This window comes from Neofelis nebulosa, chromosome 10 (genome assembly GCF_028018385.1).
Source record: "Neofelis nebulosa isolate mNeoNeb1 chromosome 10, mNeoNeb1.pri, whole genome shotgun sequence".
NCBI lineage: Eukaryota > Metazoa > Chordata > Mammalia > Carnivora > Felidae > Neofelis > Neofelis nebulosa.
The window spans coordinates 78,921,774-78,942,759 of NC_080791.1; the positions used below are offsets into that span (position 1 = coordinate 78,921,774).

The 20,986-nt window shown below is 34.7% G+C and overlaps 1 pseudogene; it reads right to left on the minus strand.

Moving 5' to 3' along the window:
• Positions 1-18,769: 18,769 nt before the first annotated feature.
• On the minus strand, positions 18,770-19,577 carry LOC131488738 (vimentin-like; annotated as a pseudogene).
• Positions 19,578-20,986: the final 1,409 nt, after the last annotated feature.

Genomic DNA, 20,986 nt, shown 5'->3' on the forward strand with positions numbered 1-20,986 from the left:
CTTGTACAAAAAGAGAGAGAGAGAAGAAAGAAAGAAAGAAAGAAAGAAAGAAAGAAAGAAAGAAAGAAAGAAAGAAAGAAAGAAAGAAAGAAAGAAAGAAAGAAAGAGGGAAAGAGGAAGGGAGAGAAAGAGAGGAAGGAAGAAAGGAAGGAGAAAGAAAAAAAACAAGGAAGAAAGGAAGAAAGGGAAAGAAAAATGCACAGTTCTCTGAAATGACCTGTTTTAACTTCTGGAGGAGGCTAAGTGGTGGGAAAATGCATACTTTTTTCATTTGTGTGTCCTCAGACCTGAGCTAAACAGCAAATAGGGCCACTTCTAGGTGGAAACACATTCAGAGTACTGATGCTCTTTCACTGACTCCAGATGTGACTATTTAAAGCTATCATTTATATATAAGAGAATACACAAATTTTAAGTGTATAGCCAGATTGAGTTGGGGAAAATATATGTAGATTAAGATACAGATACAGATATTTACATCACTTCAGAAATTCCCTGAGTGTCCCTTTTTAGCCCAAACCCATTCAAAAGTAAACACTTTTCTTATTTCTACCACCATAGTTTAGTTTTGTGAGTTCTTTAAATTTTTATAAATAGAATCATACAGTGTATACACTTTTGTGCACAGTTTCTCTGACTTAGTAAAAAGTCTCAAATTCGTCAATATTTTTGAATCAGTAGATGACTCCTTTTTCATGCTGAGTAATATTCCATTGTATGAAGAAACCATAATATGTTTTATCCTTCTACTTGCTCATGGGGCATTGTTTTCAGCCTTTGTCTTATGAAATAAAGTTGCTAGGAACATTCTTGTAAATCTGTTTTTGGATATTTGTTTGCAATTCTTTTGGAAATCTCTCCTGGTCTCTCATTTTGATTGTAATTGCTGGGTTATAAAATAGGTATAGTTTAACATTTTTACAAAACACAGGCCACCTGTTTGTGAGAGTGTTTGCACCTTTTTTTTTACTGTGACCAGCAAGGTGAGAGCCATCTAGCTTTTCCACATCATGCACTGCTCTTGGAATGTTAAACTCTTTAATTTTAGCAACTCTAATCTGCAGTTTGCCTTTTCTTTTTATTTATCGTACTCTTTGTACAGCAAAGAGTTTTTTTTTTTATATTGGTGAAATCCAATAAATCATCTTTTAATAATTAGTGGTTTTTGTTTTCCGTATCTAACAAATGTTTTCATAATCACAAAGTTGTAAAACCATTTTGCATATACGCTTCTAAAAGCATCACTATTTTAGCCTTTATCTTTATGTGTATGATCAACTCAAATTATTTGTGCTTGGTATGATATAGGGGTCAGCAGTTTTTTGGTGTGTGTGTTTATTTCATTTTTCCATATGGATATCCAGTAAATAATTTCAACATTATTTGCTAAAAAAAAAAAAAAAAAAAAAAAAGACGCGATTCTTTTCCCATTGGATTGCATCAGAGCCTCTGTTGAAAACCAATTCCGTGTAATTGTGTGGGTCTATATCTGGCATTATGATTTTGTCATTGACCTATTATTTGTACATCCTTATGATAACTTCAGATTATATATTTTAACAGACTTTTATAGTAGTTCTTGAAATTAGGTGGTGTAATGTCTAAAATTTATTCCTTCTCAAAATGTTTTTATTTTCCTAACTTTTTTGTATATCTACATATATTTTAAAGTCAGCATATTAGTACCTGTAAAATGTCTATTGGAATTGGATTGATATAACATTGCCTCTCCTGAAAAGTTTGAGGAGATTTGACACCTCAACAATTATAAATCCTCCAAGCAATAAGCCTGATATCTTTTTTTAATGTTTATTTATTTTTGAGAGAGAGAGAGAGAGAGAGAGGGAGGGAGAGAGAGAGAACAAGTAGGGGAGGGACATAGAGGGAGAAAATCCTAAGCAGGCTTCATGCTGTTAGCACAGAGCCGAATGTGGGATTCGAACCCTGAGCCGAGATCAGGAGTTGGACAGTTGACCGACTGAGCCATCCAGGAGCCCCAGCCTGATGTATCTTTCATTTACATATATTTTTGAAAATTTCTCTGTGTATCTCTGTTTAGTGTATCAGATTTGCACATTTTTGGTTAAATTTAATTCAGTGCAAGTTATGTATTTTGCTCCAATTGCAAATGGCAATACATTTTGCAATTATTTGTTGCCAATTTTTAGAAATACGATCAAATATTGAATATTTACTTTGTATCCTTCAATCTTGTGACATTTGCATATTATTCCTACAATATTTTGTTGTGGAATCCTTAAAAATGTCGTATATACACAGCTGTTTTGTCTGGGAATAAATATGGTTGCATGTTTTTCTTTTAAATTATTATGTGCTTTTCATTTTCTTGCCTTATTTCACTGACTTGTTTCATTTGACTAGGTTCAGTAGCACAATGCTGACTAGGAGTGTGGAGTGTGGACACCTTTGCCTTTCCTCAGTCTCAGGGAGAAATCACTTAATATTTCACCATTAAGTTTTCTGGTAGCTCAAAGGACCCATAATCAGACTCACAAAGTCCCTTCTTTTTCTGTTTTTGCTGAGAGTTCTTATGTATGGATGTTAATTTTTGTCATTTATTGCATCTATTGTAACTACATATTTCTTATTTATACTTTTATTATATTTGTTGAAATGATCATGCATTCCTGGCATGAACTTAATTTGGTCATAATAGCTTGTCATTTTATATATCACTAGGTTTTATTTCCTCTTTTTGTTTAAAAATTTTAAAAATATTTATTTATTTTTGAGAGAGAGAGAGAGAGAGAAAGAGAGAGAGAGTGAGGGGGGAGGTACCAAGAGAGAGGAAGACACAGAATTGGAAGCAGGCTCTGGGCTCTGAGCTGTCAGCACAGAGCTCGACATGAGGCTCGAACTCACAGACCACAAGATCATGACCTGAGCCGAAGTCAGACACTTAACCAACTGAGCCACCCAGGCATCCCCCCTAGGTTTTATTTCTAATGTTCAATTGATGAATTTTGTATTATGTTCATGTATAGTATTGCTTTGTAGTTTTCCTTTAGTGTAATATCCTTTTCATATTTTGTTATCAGTATTATCGTGGTCTCAGAAAATAATTTGGAAAATGATATTTTTTTTCTATTTTCTGAAAGAATTTTTATAAGATTGGGATGATTTCCTTCTTAAATGTTTGATAACATAGAGCAGTGAGTGAACTAAACAGTGCCTAGTGTTTTCTAGTTGCGAGGTTTGTGTTTGTGTTTGTTGTTGTTGTTTTTGTTTTTTAAGTAGGCTTCATGCCCAGTGCAGGCCAACTGGAGCTTGAACTCACAACTATGAGATCAAGACCTGAGCTGAGATCAAGAGTTAGATGCCTAACCACCTGAGCTACCCACGTGCCCCTAGTATTTCTTTGACAAAAGACAGACAATAATTCAATTTTTCATAGATATGGAATTTCTATTCTTAATTTCATTTTAATAAGTTTTGTTCATTAAAGGAGAGTATATAGTATATAAATTGTTGAATTTAGGGATCATGATGATGTTGATATTTCCTTTTAAAACTAATGTTTATAGATATAATAGACATATCTTCTCATTCATAATTTTAGTAATTTTATTTTCTTGATGCATTCTACTTGGGATTTTTCAACTTCTTTGATGTTTTCCCCCCAAAAAGCTTCTATTAGCTATATTATTTTCCCTTATTGTTTGTTATTTTTTAGTTCATTTAATTTCATTCTTATTTTCTTTCTTGCACCTACACTGAATTTTCTAGTTTTCTTAGAGTAGAATCTTTTAAATTGGTTTCAAATGATTTTATTTTGTTAGTATTAAATCTAAGTATAAATTTTCCTCTAAAATTGTTTTAACATTTCCTCATAAATTTGGGGGTATTTTTCTGTTTATCTTAATTCAGGTTGAAATATTGCTTAATTTTTCTTATTCTTTCTTCTTTGATCTATGGTTATTTAGAAGTACAGTAAAAACTTGGTTTGTGAACGTAATGAGTTCTGCAAACATGCTTGTGACCCAAAGCACTTGTATATCAAAGTGAATATCAAGAACCATTGGCTCAGTTGTGACCATGTGACTTTCGGCCTCATAATACTTGTATTGCAAGACACTGCTCATTTATCAAGTTAAAATTTGTTAGAAATGTTTGCCTGTCTTGCGGAACACTCACAGAACAAGTTACTCACAATTCAAGGTTTTACTGTATTCTATTTAATTTCAATCACTTGAGAATTTTTCTGATATCTTTTTGTTACTAATTTCTAGTTCAATTCATTTTTCCTGAAAATACACTGCATGATTTTAATCATGTAAAATGCATTGAGACATATTTTATTGCCCAGCATATGATCTATCATGGTGTATATTCCTTATGTGCCTGAAAAGAATGTGTGGTGTGTGTGTGTGTGTGTGTGTGTGTGTGTGCTTGTTTTTCATTTAGTGTGTGAGGTATTTCATAAATGTAAAAATAAGTTAATTTCTGTTAGTAATATTCAAAGTTTTAATTTTATTTATTTATTTACTTATTACTTGAAAGATAGAGAGAGAGAGAACAAGAGAGGGGCAGAGAGAGAGAGGGAGGGAGAGAGAATCCCAAGCAGGTTCCATACTGTCAGTGTAGAGCTTGACATGGGGCTCGATCCCACAAACTGTGATATCATGACCCGAGCTGGATGCTTAACCAATTGAGCCACCCAGGAGCCCCCAAAGGGTCGATATTCTTATAAAAATTCCCAACTATGGATTAAGGATTTAGTACTGTTAATTTTTTTTTTCATCATGTTCTTTGAAGTACCTTTCTGAGGGACAAATTTTCTTAGGTTTTCCTTCACAGCGATTTGACCACTTTATCATTAAGAAACTTCCCTCATATCTCTGGTGATATGCTTTCTTTTGAAGCCCACTTTACATGACATTGGTATGGCATCCCCAGCTTGCATCTTTTAATAAAGTCAATAAAACTTTATTTTCAGGTTTTCTTGCCAATAATATTAGGATAGAGCCTGTTCTTCCCTCTGGGATCGTCACTTATTTTATGCAATTATTCTAATCGCCTGTAAGCACTGACTAGAGAAAAGCTACATAATGCACCTTTATCCTTGCACTTACTGCTTAGGCTTGGTAGGTAGGGGCACTAAAGTAGGATAGAGAAGTTCTTAACCTGCACCTCAGCAGGTGGCCACCTAAAGATCAGGAGACCTGGCATGAGCCCTTTGAAATTGTTTGCAAATTCAAAGATTGTGTGTGTGTACCTTTTTCTAGGTAGGAGATCTTTCTCCAGAGGATTTCTTACTTTCCTAACTAAGGACATCATTGAAACAGCATTCTGAAATCTGTAAAGATTCTGATTCTGATTTTGATTCTGATTCTGATTCTTAAATCAGATTGTGTAACTCGAGCCTCTTTGCACCCAGTGCTACTCACTAAAACTTATTTGTGCTAATCCCCCAATGCTGCATCGTTGAAATTTTGGTTGCTACAGTTTATGCCTCAGCAGTTTTTATGCCCTTAGGTAGCCTTTTTTCTATTAAGAAAGTTTTGAAACACATTTGAGCAAAAGAGATTTTTGATAAGGCCATAATTATCTCATGCTAATAGGTACAAATTAGAAATAAAATGAATTAAAGAAATACAGTGATCATTACATAGGGAACAACTTCTGCTAAAAAAGAGCACCCAGGCCCTGCCATACTCCCTCTTATTTCATGTCCTTTATAATTGTACATCAGAGTACACAATATGGGTGCATCCTTGAATTGGGAATTCTTACAGAAGAACAGTAGCAAGAGCATCCCTGTTATGGAAGTGGAGTCAGGTGACCTGCATTTGGTATCAGCCCACGCACTACCTTTCATCATGATTATGGGCAGGTCATATTACCTATCTAAGACCCAGTTTCCACATCTCTGGGACCAATGCTATCCATTGGAAATATACTGTGAGCCACACATGTAAGCATATAGGCATTTGAAAACTTTATAGTAGCCATTGAAAAGAGTAAAAAGATAGCAAACTTAATGTTAATTATATATTTTAGTTAACCCAATATCAACATTATTATCATTTAATATGTAATCAATAAACATAGTATTAAAATGTTATATATTTTTCACAAAATAATAACCAACTTAATATTAATGAAGATTAATTAAACTAATCAATTATTAATTAAAATAATAACTAATTTAATATTCCTATGTACTAAGTCAATCATCTGCGACTTTTACGGCTCAGTTTGGATTGACTGAATTTCTCACTGTGGATTGTGCTTTCCTGCCTCTTTAAATATCCGGTAATTTTTTTATTGGATGACATGGCTTTGTGAAGTTTATGTTATTGGGTTCTGCAGATTTTTAGGTTTCTAAAATTGTCCCTGAATCTTGTCCTAGAATGCCTTAAAGTTATTTGGAAACAGATTGGTCCTTCTAGGTCTTACTTTTATGTTTTACTAGATAAGACCAGAAGGATGTTCAGTCTAGGTTTAATTTCCTCCACTGGCAAGACAAGTTCTTTCTTAGCACATTGCCATGTGAATTATGAGGTTTTCTACTCTGGTTTATGGGAGCTGGTGTTATTCTTGGTCTTGTGTGAGTGCTAGAAACTGTCGCTTGTAATCCATTTGGTTGGTTCTTTCCTCAACCTAAAATAGTTTCCTTCTGTGCATGTAGTGATCAATATTCAACTAATAGTTGAGGAGGCTTCTTTGAAGATTTCCAGTGTCCTCTCTGTGAGAAGTTCTCTCCTCTCTGTATTCTTGTCCTGGGAACCCCAGCAGTCACAGCTTCCCCAAATTCCCAAGTTGACGTGCTTGACTTTGACAGCCTGAGGGGCTCTGCCTCAGTTCCCTGTTTCTACCCCATGCAGTGGAGTGGAGTAGAATGGTGGGCAATCATATGACTTATGTTTTTCTCTCCTCTCAGAAATTTTGTTGCCTGATGTCCACTGTCTAAAGAACCATTGTGCCATATAGTAAGTCTGGTTATTTAGTTGTTTCACATGGAAGGGTGAATCCAGTGTTTATTAATCCATTTGGGTAGAAGAAAAAGTAGTCAGACACAGAACTTAGGGGAGTTGATCCCCTCTGAAGCTGTTTGCAGTCCAGTCCCTCAATTTGGAGTAGCTTTAGAGGCCCCAAATGTCATCCTCTCCCTCATCAGTCCAATAAGACTGAATTTTGCTATATGAGTTTGTCCACTGTGCACTGGATGGATGGTGATTTTTGTTATTTGTCCACATTTTCTTTTAAATATTTGGTCCAGATTATGTAATTTTTATAGTCAGTAAATTTAGCCCATTATAAATTATTCTACAAAGAATATAGAATGTCCATTGAAATTATTTATATTCTGAATGTAGAGGAGCTATAAATATATTGAAAACTTAAAATGCAATGATTGAAGACCTTTGTGATTCTTCTCTTAAGGTCCAGAATTTGTGAGAGGTTTACTTTCTTATTCCAAAAAGGCCACATAGTTTTGAACCATTTCATTTTCCAGGGCCTTGTCTTTTGGCTTTTGAATACCTTGCCATTGACAGAAATCACTTTTCTTGTGGTGCTCATTTAAAACAAAATCTGGGGGCACCTGAGTGGCTTAGTCGGTTGAGTGTCCAACTTTGGCTTAGGTCATGATCTCAAGGCTCATGGGTTGGAACCCGCGTTGGGCTCTGTGCACACAACTCAGAGCCTGGAGCCTGCTTCAGATTCTGTGTCTCCCTCTCTCTCTCTGCCCCTCCCCTGCTTGTGCTGTCTCTCTCTCTCTCTCTCTCTCTCTCTCTCTCTCAAATCAAATAAACATTAAAACAAAATCATCTGTAGAAGATAGAATTTTCGTGAATAGAAACGTTATCTACTTGTGCATTGGAGGCAAGCAGGAGAATGAAATTAAAAACAAAATATAAATATGAAATTTCAAGATGATGTAGAAATTCTGTCATCTTCTAAGAAATGAGAATTTACAAGTCTTTGGTCCATTCCTAATCTATACTCCAGAGCGGGAGCAGAGTATGCCATCCAAGTGTGCCACATTGACATGTGAGTTGTTTTGAGCATAAGACAGTTAAGACCCAGCAGACTTAGGAAAACTTTATGCCTTTCCCCTTAAACTGCCGAAAAGCATTTAGATAGGGGACAGAACCACAAAGCAATTACCAGAGATAACTTTAATCCCAATGACTTTTCTGTATGGCATGGCAACCATTTATTTACCAAACTTTTGCTTTTCTTGTCTCTCTGTGAATTGTCTTCCTCCCTTTGAAGTCCCAGACCTCTGCCCCTTCTAAGCTCTGGATAGTATACAAACCTCAATTACCTGAGTGCCTGCGAGTCTCATACTTCATGGGGCTCCCATATGTATGAAATTAAATTTGCTTTTCTCTTGTTAGTCTTCCTTTTCAATTTTATTATTAGACAAGCCAAAGAACCTAAAAAAGAAGGAAGGAATTTCTCACTGTCACTCAACCTAGCATGACTGGGCTTTCCTTTCAGTGTAAGGATAGTTGTATCATTCCCAAGTTTTCTGATTCACCTTTGTTTGCATATGAAATCCAGATGAACCTCACAAAATAAAATATGAATATACATTATTCACACTCTGCCTTGGTTTCCAATAAAGTTAATGCAATATAGATTGTCTTAAAGAAAGCATGCTGTTCCTCAATGTCATTATATCTTGCTCCATTTATAGATATTTAATTATTTTCAATTGGCTCTATAGACAACCATGCAATTTAAATCAGAGCTATTCTTTTGAACTTTTTAGCCCTTTTATCTAACTCTAGAGTGGAATTTAATAATCTACTCTTCTAGAAAAAAATGTTCAAGATTTTGGACTTTAGCTGATGCTTCTCAACATATAACACTTACAAAATTGTAAAAAATTTATTATAAAAATACGATTTGCAATCCCTCATGATGCAATAATACTCAAGAGAGAAGAAATAATATTCTTAAAGTTGCAGTAGTATGTTTGAACATGCTATAATTTGTCTCAGAAATCTTTATAGTTCCTGGCTGCCAGAATATTAATGATGGTTAAATTAGGTAAAGAAAAAAAAACATAATTAATTTTTACTGTGAGTTTTTACAGGATAAAGAATAAAGTATTTATTTTAAAAATTTACATGTTTATTGGAACTAAAAATTAGAGTAGATGGGGCACCTGGCTGGCTCAGTCAATGAAGCGTCCGACTTTGGCTCAGGTCATGATCTTGTGGTTTGTGGGTTCGAGCCCCATGTTGGGCTTTGTGCTGACAGCTGGAGTCTGGAGCCTGCTTCGGATCCTGTGTGTCCCTCTCTCTCTGTGTCTCCCCTGCTCGTGCTCTGTCTGTCTCTGTCTCTCTCTCTCAACATTAAAAAAAATTTAAAAATTAGAGTAGTCATTCTTATTAGCTAATTTGGACAAGAAACTTTTGAAATATAAATGTATATGAAGACTGTGATTGTTGTTCCTTAAGTTATCCTCCACTGACAATTCATTGAGAGAACAGAACAAAATGAAAGAATGGTCTTGAAAAAACAAAACGCAAAGAATCAAAGCATACCTTGTTGGTGTCGTACTGCTTAATTACTTATATAACTGAATTCTTATGGTCTTCCATCCCTGGGAGGAAATTTGAAAATGAATATGGGGCTCCCAATGTTTCATTTTGCAAAAGAAGTTATGATTTAATTGACTTAAACAGAAGGCCACTCTTCTCCCTCTCTTCCTCCTATTCCAGTCCTTCGTTTCCTTCTGGAGTTCCTATACACATAGAGTTATGATGCACAGATTCAGACAAGAACCATTTGCAAACACTGCTCTAGCACTAAGTGGCAAATTCATTTTCCTGACACTAAAATTGCTTAGCTCTTCAGTGGTCACCTATAACAGGCAGTTTTGTAGTTCAAAGAACTTCTTGTAACCTAAGTTCTATGTAAAGCAATATCTGTGCTTAGCCAGTATTGAATTCTTTTCAGATTTGGGGGAATGTGAGATTGAGGATCCTGATTCAAAAGCATATTCTATTACATAGTATTTGCTGGTTTTTATTTAGTAGGTCAAAACATCAGCATTGTTTTAAAGTAAAGAAACATGTTAACTGCATTAGAAAAATTATAGTCATTGTATAATAATATAATGACCGGGATTAAAGGTCTTAATTTAAGTATGAAATCTTATGTAATTTTAAGGTTTTGCCCAATCCCACCTTTTCATGAACAATTTTAGTAGCTGAAGCCCTATTGCTCTCATTAGTCCATAATTTTTCCCATATTGAACATACATTAGGGCCCCGGTGAGACTTCCTTTGTTGTCCTGCAGGCAAACTCAATATTCAGCTTTCGGCAAAAGCCAAGCATTTTGCTTTTTTTGAAGGGGTAAATCCCATAGAGATGAGAAAGCTATTTAATCTTGACAATTGGCTGTTACCCTCAGGAGGTGGCAGGTAAATTCAGTAAAAGGCAATTTAATGACATGAATAATGTGACCAAGATAGAAACTCATTTAAGGTGTGCACAAATAACCACGGTCAAAGAAAGTAAACATGTGTTGGTTTAATAGATGCAGCAGAGAATTGCTGCACTTTTTAAAAGAACTTCATTCTGAAGAAGTATTAAATTGCTATTTCAAGGCAGCCAGTAATTTACTTAGCAAGGAAAAAAGAAGTTTAGATATTCAAAGAAAAAGTAATATGAAGTGTTCTTTAGTTCTCGGTGGAAAAGGACCGGTGGGGTGCTTGAGGATGCTTGTGTTTTATTCTGTGCAACTTTTTTGTTCCTTTATGCTGTGTTTCTACTGTTTGTTTCTTTGGTTTCATAAGTATTAAATGACTTGTTAGGGAAGGAAATTCTACCAACTTTTGGTAATTTTTGCATCAAGCAAGTGACTTTAGCAGATGAGTGATTGTAGTCCTCTCAGTTGGGGGCACTTTAAGCATCTCTCATGGGCCCTCAGATCCTTAGCAGTCATACCACACATTTATTTGTGTTCTATTTTTTTTAAGTTTTTAAAATGCTTATTTATTTTTGATAGAGAGAGAGTGCAGGGAAGGGACAGAGAGAGAGAGAGGAAGGCAGAGGATCTGAAGCAGGCTCCATGCTGACAGCACAGAGCCCAATGTGGGGCTCCAGCTCACCAACTGCAAGATCATGACCTGAGCCTAAGTCAGATGCTTCACCGATTGAGCCATCTGGGAACGTTGTTAGTATTCTATTTTAAGGAAATGTTCCTTAATCTAACCTTAATATCAAGCAAATGAATTTGAGGTTGGAGCCAGTTCCAATTTAATGTCTCTGAAATACTCTCAAAGAAATGTGAGCTAGTTTTACATAGTTCTCTTCACAAAATAAGGTTTCCACACACCACTTCAAATGAATCTATACACATTCATTTATTTGTGATCCGTTTTATACTATTCTGAAGAGTCAGGTTATAGAAATTTATTTTTCCTCTATTTAGAAGATATTAATATGCCAGTGAGGTTTCTTTTGGGGGTGGGAGTGTTACTTTCCTGGACAAAGAATGTAAAATGTTCCTAGGAATATGCATTTTCCCTTTACCACTAATCTTTCATCTCTGCCACCTAAAGTGCTGGAGATATTGTTTTGTTTGGTATTATTTTAAGAAAAAAAAATGGAAGAAAATTAGATTTCACATAAAAACTTTGAGTAGTTAATAACCAGTCCAGTGTTTGTTTTGTTTTTGTTCTGTAAAGCTGAAAAGTAACACATTTATATAAAAGGTTTATCATTTTCCTGGAAAAGTTTGACATGGAAGAATATGCAACGGAAGAAACCCATTGAACCACCTTGCTCTTCCTCATGTCATCAAAACAGGCACATCATCTTTGGTGTAGCCGCCTTTAAGTTGTGTCAAAACATATATCATCTTATATCAGAAAATATAGATTTGGGCATGAATATCAATATGTTTTATGAAATTAATTCTAGAGACTCTGTCAAGCATCTATGTCAAATTGTTGGGTGTTTTTCCATTTTCCCAAAAGTCAAAAATCAGAAACATGCATCTGATCATATGAATTAAAGATAATATAGCCCGGACAATGTTAAGTGTATTGTAAGCAATCCCAGACATGTGAAGTAAGTAGAAGCTTCCTCCATTAGGCAGAAAGTCTTTTGACGGCAGGGTCTAAGTCAATGATTCTTAATGCCCCGCATGCCTCATTTGCAAGAGTCTGACAGTTGTGCTCACTATATATATATATATATATATATATATATATATATACACATATATATATATATTTGAGAAAACAATCAGAATTTTTTGTATCTCAGGTGACCTCTAAGCACTATTCCTACTTTTATAAAATTCTGTGTCTTTCGGTGTTTATAGAATACATTGGGAGAATGTGATCTGTGTGGTAGAGTCCCATAAGTCTTATGATCATACTTTTGACAAGAAATTCCTTTTCAGTCGTATTTCTAGTTTTAGTCCTACTCATATAATTATGATAATTTTCAAACAAATTATACGAGGTAAAATTATTCCAGATTTCTGACCTCAAGGAGGAGACAAACACATTTTTTTACAATATCCTGCTTACTCCTACTCGCCTAAGAATTACTTAGTTTTTATCCATCATATTCTCTCTCTCTACCTCTCTCTCTCTGTCTTTTTCTCTGTGAGTCACACACATACACACACATAATGAAACTTACTTCCTACATTGTTTCTTTCACCCATGTAATAAGTTTTAACTGGACACATCTTTCTGTGCTACTGAGGTAGGGAAGCTGAAGGGACTCCATTTTAGAAAGGTTCCATCTCTACTGTTTTTCTACTAGGCCCCATTTACTCATGTTCTATATTTTGCATCTGAATAAGCCAAAAAAAAAGCTACATTTCCACTCCAAGGGGAAAGCAAGAAGTTAACTATTCTCCAAGTTTTGTTCTAGGGCCTCAAACACCTGATAACATCTAAGAGCCAGATCTCAAACATGTTCCAAGACATTAGCTTCAAGCAAACCTCAGCTGATGTTGGCATCATTACCCCAGAATAACACCTACTATTCACCTGTAACTCACCTTGGATCAGACCCTACCCTGGATTACTGAAAGAACATGTACCCTAGACCTTTTTCTAATATAAACCCCCAGCCCCAAGCGATGGAGAGACTCACTCTCCTTTTTCCTTTCTGAGACTCTCAGTTACTCCATTTGCTATACCCTATCACTTATACTATTTAATAAACTCTGCTTTCACTTTTTCTGGTTTGTGTTTGATTTCTATCCTGTGTGAAGCCATGGACCCTCTTGACTGGTCTTGGAGGACACCCGCAGGTTCTTGGACTCAGCCTGCCTGCTCCATCCAATTATACTTCATCTTTCTTTCAAGGCAAATGATTGTCTCTAAGAAGTGTCTCCCTGATCAGCTTTCAGCCAACATCAAGTTATAGAGTGAATCTGCCATATACCTCCTATTTATTCTAATATTAAACTCTTCAGTTTATATATTTCTCCTATAATTCTATTTACTCTTGTGTATAAACTCTTCACAAGATATAATTCTGGTCTATACAATATGTCCTAGTGAACCATACCTTATGTTAATCAACCTCTTCAAATACACAACCCTAAGAAATGAGTTCCTTTGGTTTTAAAGAATCATTTAATTTTCAGAATACAATATATATATATATATATATATATATATATACACATATATATACACATATATATGTGTATATATATATTCAGAATACTACATATATGTGTATATATATATATATAAAGAAAAGTATAAAGACAAAAATTAAAGACTCTTATAATCCTAGTACTTTAACAGTTTCCATTTTTTTAATCAGTTCATAATAAGGAGATCAATATATAATTAAAGTTGAATAACGATTTGTGATTAGATCAGTTCACTTAACAAGTTGCAAATGCCTTGATATAAACCAAACTCTGAATTTAGATTAATTCTAAAAGCTGATTACTTTCTATCTTTGATAGTTCATGTTTAATAAGACATTACAATGCAGATTTTGATAATGTTACTTAACCTATTAGATTGGCACATTTAGATTATTTACTTCTTTGCAACTAAGGATCAGGGTAATAAGGATTTACAAGTAAATTAACCAACGGAAATAACGTATTATCTTCATAGCTTAAATGAGGTTTAACCTAATTTCTCTGAGTGGGTAATTTTTAGTTGACGTCATTCTAAGTATATGCCTGCATCAAAACTTAGTAATATAATGACTCTGATCTTAATAAAGCATCTCTAATCTTGGATTTTAGAAGCAGTGCAGTGCAGGAGAAAACATTAGCTAGAGATGCAACTATTATTTATAGGTGTGTTTTGTTTAAACAATGTAAGTTGAAGATTTTGAGATGTATTCTGTTTGTGTGAAAACTGCTCAAAATGCTCCATGTTAGGTGAGGCAAATGGAGAAAAACGGGTTGAATTGATTTTTTTTGTTGCTAGTATGACAGGAATGAGACAATTTAATTTACCCTAAACAAAACTGTTGGATACATACTTATATGGAATAAGAGTCTGGCTCTCAAATTAATGATTTGGATTCTGGAAGTGCTTCAGGAGTTAAGCTGGACATTTTCATCATTTTCTGCCAAGTGATAGAGATTTTAATTGCTACATTTCATTTGGGAAAAGAATACAATAAAGAATATTTAAAAATAAAACATAGTTATTAGAGGCCACACACTGTAATTTCAGGCAGGACTTTTGGCCTCCTGCAGTGACCACACAATGTGATGGCTTGAGACTGGATGCACAAGGCATGGCCCAACTCGAAGGTCCTCTTCTATAGAAAGATTCTACCCTATCAACTATTGTGACATTGAGTTTAAAGCTTATCTATTTTTTTCTTTTCATTTCAATTCAGAGGTTGATCCTTTTATATAGACTCTAAGTAACTAAAGAAGAAATGATAATCTATCTTTTTCCTGAGATCTACTGTACACAATAGCAACAATACGTTTATTGAGCAGAAAATAGCATAGTTGGCACTTTATTCCATTAACCACTTCATATTCGTTGGTTTATCATCCAGGGAAGAAGCAAGCCATCAACTGACACCACAGCTTCAAAATGAAATCAATCCACCATATTAGCCATAAAAATAGTATTGAAAAGCAATTTTTGGGGCGCCTGGGTGGCGCAGTCGGTTAAGCGTCCGACTTCAGCCAGGTCACGTTCTCGCGGTCCGTGAGTTCGAGCCCCGCGTCAGGCTCTGGGCTGATGGCTTGGAGCCTGGAGCCTGGAGCCTGTTTCCGATTCTGTGTCTCCCTCTCTCTCTGCCCCTCCCCCGTTCATGCTCTGTCTCTCTCTGTCCCAAAAATAAATATAAAACGTTGAAAAAAAAATTAAAAAAAAAAAAAAAAAGAAAAGCAATTTTTGAGGTTAAAAGGCTAAGCAGCAATAGGTTAGGCTTGTGAGAAGGATATGAAGGCTGGCCTCAAATATCATGCAATGGAAATGTATTCTTTGTTAGTTTGCAGAACCAGAAAGGAAGCATTTCACCGTTTTGTTGTGTTCTAATGTTAAGATCTCAAAGATCATTCAGTTTTAAGCATTTGGACCTCCGTAAACTAGTTTACAAAGCTCATGAGGTAAGCTATCAGTCATGGAGCAGAGACAATTAAGGCAACCTTAAAACATGTGCAGAATCTTCCTGACTTTGTTAAACTGAAAGAATCCATCTCTTAGCTTTCAAGATTTTTATGAAGCTCCCATGAATAATAATCTTTGCTTCAGGGAAAGTGTCCAAAAGTCTTGTTAAATCAAACTCACTCTTGATTTGAAAGAGACAATTATAATGATGTCATCTCCTGAATTATCTTAAATAAATTTAGAATCTGAAGGAACCATAATGATTAGTGAGCTCATACAGATTAAGGACATCTGCAGATATCAGCAAGGACATCCCCTCCCGTTCTTCATCACCCAGGCAATGCTCATTCTGCACAGAGTAATTCAACAAGTATTTTTATTTTTTTGTACTTCATCTTGTCCCTAAAATTATGTATTTTTATATTATAGTTGATGACTTCTGTAGTAGATGAGCAAAGGCATAGATAGATGATAGATAGAAAAAGTTTGCTGGATGTGGTTCCTAAAATAATCTTTACAAATTATGGTGGCCCTACAAAGACAAAAACATTCCAGCTCTCATGCAATTAAAATCATTACTATCTTCTTGATAAAATTTATACTCACTTTCCTTAATGTTGTGCTACGAAGTCTGGCTTTCCAATTTAAAATCCAGAGTTATTTTAATATGGAAAGTTTAGTGAGTATTATATTGGTATTTCCTTTTATTTTGAGTTTTCTTTGATTTTCAAGCATCCAAACACACACACACACACACACACACACACACACCTACACACATGTGCACTGGTTTTTTGCCCTGTTGTTTGACATATATTTCTTCTTATGATTTTTAGTTTATATTTTTATTTTTTTAAATTTTTGTAACTTTTTTTCAGTATTGAGAGACAGGGTGTGAGTCAGGAAGGGGCAGAGAGAGCAGAAAACAGAGTCCCAAGCAGGCTCCAGGCTCTGAGCTGTCAGCACAGAGCCTGATGCAAGGCTCGAACTCATGAGCAGTGAGATCATGACCTCAGCTGAAGTCGCCCGCTCAACCAACTGAGGCACCCAGGTACCCCTATAGTTTTCTTTTTAATTACTCAGGTTTCAATGAATATTTCACATATTTAACACTTAGCACATTGATTTATAATAATTATAATAAAGTCTTTTCATAAATGTATGAAATTGGATTATTTACTGAGAGTTACCTTTTTTTACATGAGGACAATTCATTAGTAAAAATGCCATTTTTCTCTTATTTTCAAGAGTCTATAGATTGAAATACTGAGCCTTTTCTTATCTTTTAGCTTTATTCATTTGTCTACATTTTTCTTAATCCCACTGAGTGAAAGGATTCAGTTCTAGTGATGTCTGATTCCAAGTTGATGCGTAATTGCTACTTTCCTACCATTATACAAAGAATTATATTGTTTACATTTCAGCACTCATTCATTTAACTGAAATACCCTAAAAATTACACTTGACTGAAATGAACCATTTTGACACCTGAAAGTTTTCATATATGTTAAGTCCTATTCTTTCCTTGAGTCTTTTATCTTTATATTTCTTGAGTCTAAGAATTGGTGACCTTAGCAATGCCTCAAGTTAGGTTCTCCTCCAAACCTTTATTAGCTTAATAGATTTCAATTTTATAAAATCCACTCAAGATCCCATTTCCTTTTTACAATATTCTTACTGATTTCTGATAATATTCAGAATGTTATCTGCGCTTCTTCCATGTTATATTTTCTGATACATATATTTAACTTCAAATATAGGAGATTTCTTCTACTAATCAGTAAATTATGGCCTTTTGATCTTGATTTCAGACTACTAGAACATTACATAAAGAAGCAAGTATAAGAAGACTTGCTCGCACATATACACATGCATGTGGGTACCATTAATGCTTATGGCAAGCAGTGGGCCAACTTAGAAAAAAAATAAGCATAAACAAAAAACAGGAATAGTTTAAAGAGTATGGAATTTTAGGCAGTATTAAAAATGATGATTTGTACTGAAATGAGTCTCCACAGTTTGAGAAGCTAAGTAAACATAGAAAAACATCTGTTTGACATATTTTATTGAGCATTAAAATGGTATATTACAAAAATATACATAAAACATGCTCATAAATATAAAAAATCCAGAATTGCATTTATATTATTATATATTTCAATTGTATAAATACAATAAACTTGCATTTATACATAACATAAATAATAAAGTTAAAAATAATTTTCTTTCATTGTATAAAGCTTGGATTATACAGAAAAATTCATATAATAAAATTGAAATTAACCATAATATCTAATGGCACAAGATATTTTTGAGTTTTATCAAAAATTTTATTCTAGATTTTTAATTTTTTCAAAGAATTTCAAAATAGAGAAACAAGAAACACTTAATCAAGTAGGTCTTTCTGGAAAAAAAGTCTAAGTTAATGTAGCAATTTCACCTTAATTTTTGAGCAACTATGCCAAGAATTCTAATTGCTAGCTTCTGTGTACCACATTTGACATTATGTGTTTACAAATTCTTATTTAAATGCTCTTTGTACATGACCAGCTCAGCACACTGCCCTCTCACCTACACATCTGATGGCTGTTCTTCCTGTTGGCCCACAATTACTTAATTGATTAGGTTGTTTCTTGCGTAGGATTTTCCCATATATAGATTATCTTGCAGATTTTTCTTCTGGTTTTGGATGTGGAAATTTCCATATATTTTTCATTACATCCTGGGAAATTAGTCACAAATTCCAAAAGTGATTTTTGTTCTTCGTCTGTGTTAAACAGCTGTTTCTTTTCAGTTAAATTCTCTTTGTTGGGTGTGCGTGCGCGCGCGCGCGTGTGTGTGTGTGTGTGTGTGTGAGAGAGAGAGAGAGAGAGATTATTGCTTGCCTCCTTATTTTAGTTTAGTTTAGCTTTCCAAAGATTTATTGAAGCAGAAATGAGTTGGTCAGATACTTGTTGGAAAAAAGTAGTTTTAATGGTATTCAAAAATACTTTTCAAAAAGCATTCCAGCACAAGTTTTCTTCATAAAGTAGATTATGTTGTAAACTTTTTTCTCAATCTTTTAGGAGTGTTGATAACTAGAGGCTATTTCTATTCCAAATCTATCTTGCGCTCCTGAAAAATTGCAGAAATGCTCCTGAAAGCTGTTTCTTTAAGATAGGGATTTCCTGCTGGTTATATATTGCCACACCAGGTGTGTGCAATTTTCACTCAAGGTCATCATGATTCTGGGAAATTTCATTGATAACCTGTACATCTCTAGTTTCAACCATCATAATCAGAAGGGTCCTTTTTGAGAGAGTGTCAACCAGAAAGAGTGAATCCAGATTGGTTTCCCTCAGGTTCAAGGAAGAAAAGTTTGGAAGGGGCAGAGCAATCCTGCTCTCCTCACCTTCCAGCAGTTTCTTATAGTTGGCAGTTTCAATGTCAAGAGCCATCTTTTTTTTTTTTTTTTTTTTTTTTTTTTTAACGTTTATTTATTTTTGAGACAGAGAGAGACAGAGCATGAACAGGGGAGGGGCAGAGAGAGAGGGAGACACAGAATCAGAAGTAGGCTCCAGGCTCTGAGCCATCAGCCCAGAGCCCGACGCGGGGCTCGAACTCACAGACCGTGAGATCGTGACCTGAGCTGAAGTCGGACGCTTAACCGACTGAGCCGCCCAGGCGCCCCTCAAGAGCCATCTTAACATTCAGTAGGTCCTGGTATTCCTGAAGGTGATGAGCCATTTCTTCCTTCTTGGTCTGAATCTCACCCTGCGGGTGGCCAATAGTGTCTTGGTAGTTAGCAACTTCAACAGCAAAATTCTCTTCTGTTTCACGTATCTGGCATTCAGAGACTCACTAGTTCCTTTGAGTACAACTACTTCACAGGTGAGGGACTGCACCTGTCTCTGGTACTGATTTGACTCCTGCTTCACCTGGCTCAGGGCATCATTACTTAGGTTAGCGGTCCCAGAGGTTAGCAAACTTGGACTTGTACTATTCTGCAGTCGCCTGAAGGTTCTTGGCAGCCATGCTTTCATGCGTACATATATTTCATACATACAGCAGGTGTACATCATGTAGGGCTTGCCTACTTATTTTAAAATTAGTTTCACTTATAATGAAAATTCTGAGATCTCAATTTATTTTCTTTCCAAACACTTTTCTCTCTTTTGTTGATATTCTTTTAGAAGGACATACCTGGGAATTTTACATAAATATTCGTTGTCTCAACAAGTTCTAGCTGAACATTATCATGTATTTCAGTCACCTAACCATCATACCTTTGTGTTGCCAGGGCATTTCATGAGGGCTTCTTTTAATATTTGTTTAAACAATAACTTTTTGTTAGTTATAGTTTCATTACTGATGTTGCCTGCTATCTAAGGTTATTTTTTCAAGTGTATTCCCTCACTCTTGGTTTGTGTATATGTAAAACCTTATTTAATAAAAGCCACATTGTAGGAATTAGGATTATTATGAGATATGTGTATGGCACTGAATCTATATAGTTCCCTGAACACATTTATATAATTTATTTGTGCCCTCTTTCCCTATTCTTCTCTACTCACCTCCACCTTTACAGTACCATACGTTTTTCCTATTCTCTTTTGTAACATTATTCCTAAGCTTCTTTATTTCTCCAGTACATGATACACAAGGAGGGACATTTTTGAACTAATATGTATTTGTTTAGATTTTTTTGAATTACACAGGGACATTTTTGAATGAATATGTATTTGTTAGATTTTTTGCCTTTATTTACTGCAAAAGGCATATCTTTATATTTTCTTAGTAGGCTAGAGTTGAAGATTTAATAGGTGAATTTACCTTGTTAATTTTTATGATAAATATGCATATTAAAAATATATATACATACATTTTATTGTATATGACACCTTTTTGTAGAAAGGATTTGAAGTGCAAATTAAATAGATGCACACATATGTATATACGTATATGTATATTTATGGATTTGAAAAATTAGCAGAAAATAAGGATCATAAAAAGGAGGAGAGAGAAACATCCCAGAAGGGCAAAGTAATTGAATATTAAATTCATTTCTGAATATTGTTATAGAGAGGAATATTCAATAAGTTAATATTAATCATTTGATATAATCATCAGAATAATAAGAAAAGATATTTTCATGACAACAAGTTGTCAAACAATTATTTTGTAGACTTATCTTTAGTCAGTGTTGAGCAACACACAGGGTAATGTCATCAGGAAAGAGTTAAAATACGGAAGTGACTATTTCTCTGCATGACCTTTGGTAATGCAGACCATTGGAAGTAGGTCAACTGAATTTCTAAACTTCTCTTTAAGATATTTCCCATCACAAATTATATAAAGATTGACTCTAGCTCTGATTTGTTTGTAATAACCTCTGTTGAAACAAGTCAATGTGTTGCTGTTTTCAGTGCTACCATTGTGGATAC